This window comes from Camelus bactrianus, chromosome 36, assembly GCF_048773025.1.
Source record: "Camelus bactrianus isolate YW-2024 breed Bactrian camel chromosome 36, ASM4877302v1, whole genome shotgun sequence".
In the NCBI taxonomy this organism is placed as follows: Eukaryota; Metazoa; Chordata; class Mammalia; order Artiodactyla; family Camelidae; genus Camelus; species Camelus bactrianus.
This window is the reverse complement of record NC_133574.1, coordinates 12,888,722-12,890,842: the sequence shown is the minus strand read 5'-3', so window position 1 is coordinate 12,890,842 and position 2,121 is coordinate 12,888,722.

Genomic DNA, 2,121 nt, shown 5'->3' with positions numbered 1-2,121 from the left:
CTAATGCCGTAGGACTGGATAATGCACTTGTGTTCACTTTCCAGACTCACCTATTGAAACCAGTGTCTGTGTGGGCATTCTTTTTTTTAGGGTCTTTCACTTTCAGTTTATTAGAGGATATTGAAAAGAAATTCATCCCTGGGAAAGTTAGGTGTATCTTGGGGTTGGTTCTTGTTTTAGCCGTCCTCACTTGAAATTAATTATGTGATGTTTCATTTTCAAGGAAGCATGATTTGTCTTCCCCTTCCACCGCCAGTAACAGTGGTCTAGTTTCCTTAATGCCTTACGCTGTTTCCCACCTGCTCCTTTTACTCAGGCTGCCCTTCCCCAAAGACCCTCCACATCCCCCGTCTGCGCTAGATCTCTCTTTTATGAAACAGTGCGGTCTTCCCAGCATTCCCTGAGCTATCCACGTGCAGCGGACTCTCTTGTCCTTTGTGGCGTTACTTTACCCGTTCACCTCAGTTGTAGAGCTGTTGAAACTTTTCTGTGCTCATTTGTTTTCATGGATCCTGAGCCTCTGGCAGAACAGAGAGGAGAATCTGCCTTTTACTTGTACCGCCAGCTTCTCCCAGGATAGGGCTTATGTTCTGATAGCTTCGGAAAATAACTCTTGTCTACCTGACTGACTAAGCGTATGCATATGATCTGAAGCTCGGTTCCTGATTTATCTTGTTTTGTGTTCCTAGGAAGGGGCGACTAAGCCCGAAATTACAAAACCGGAGTATGCTACTGGGACTGTAGAAGTGGCTCCGCAGGAGCTGACGGATCATAAAACACTGACCTCTGTTGGTGGAGCACACAGAGCTTATTATACACTGGGTAAGTTAGTGAACGTGGCTGGCATTTCTTGTTCTCTGTGCCTAGTAATTAGTGGGCTCTGGGGGGAAGGGTATATGTAGCTCAGCAGTGGAGAGAATGCGGGCTTATCATGCAGGAGTTCCTGGGGTCAGTATCCAGTTCCTCCTAGAAACGAGTGTGATATGGGGAAGGAAGGAAGGAAGGAAGGCGCAAAGCTTTTGTTTCGCTTCAGGAGTGGCTTCGCAGGAAAGCATAATCCTCCATCCATTTCTGTGGTTTTTAGCCGACGCGGGACCTGGCGCAGCTCCGGTGAGTCCCGGCAGTGCCCGCCCACCTGCGGCGGCCCCGGAGGCCGAGGTAAGTGGGGTTGTCATGCTCTGTTGGGCCTCGTCCTGGGAAAGGTGCTCTTCCCGTTCTCCCGGCAGCATTTCCTGGACTCGTCTGCAGACTGTGTGTCCTATGATGGGTCTGGCGTGGCGTGTCGCTGCCTTTTTCAGACTCAAAACTCTTGCCCAGGAGCCAGAGGGCTGCATCTCCCGGGAGCCCTTTGCCTTGGCTGGTGCCTGCAGGAGCCATAAGGGAGTGCTTATTAGCCGGGGCCCGCAGACTTTGACTGTGGGTTTTTCGAAACAGCATGAGGAGGGTGAGCCCTCGCCCCTCAATGACTTCTCCTGGCTCGGCTGACTCCTTCCTGACCTCCTGCACCTGGGGTTGCTCCTGGGTCACTGAGACGGATTTCTGTGTCGTCGTTCTTTTGACTAGCTTCCCGGCTCAGACCAGGTGATTCTCCTGTTTAGAATGCCCATTCAGATCCTGGTAACTGGAAAAGGGGCAAAGCCCTCCCTCCAGCTTTGTACAGTGTGCTTTGTGGAACTTTGTGTCTTCCTGGGTGTGGTAAACGTCACAGCCCGTCACTGTCTTTTCTCGGGAGGTAAGTGTGTCTTGGCCGCTGCCTCCAGTTGTACTCTGGGCAGAAAAGCCTGGCTCTCGGAGATGGTGCGTCTGTAGTAGGGAATAGAGGCTGGAAGGGAAAGAGCCCGCCGGGAAAATGCCTCCTTCCCTGCGGGGGAATTCCGATGCGCACCAGAGTGCATACGTTGTGTTTGTCCCCCACCCTGCGCCGGGTCGGGCCTGCCCTGGAAGCTGTCATAGCTGCTCGTCGGTCTCATGGCACACCGTGGGGTTTTGCACACGAGATGGTACAGTCCCTTTGGTGTCAGGTGTGGGGTTGAGACTCCCCACGTCACTCTCCCTTAGCAAGCAGTTAGGGTGTGTTCTGTAGCGAACGTAAAATCCAGACGTCCCTGAGGATAGGGATGA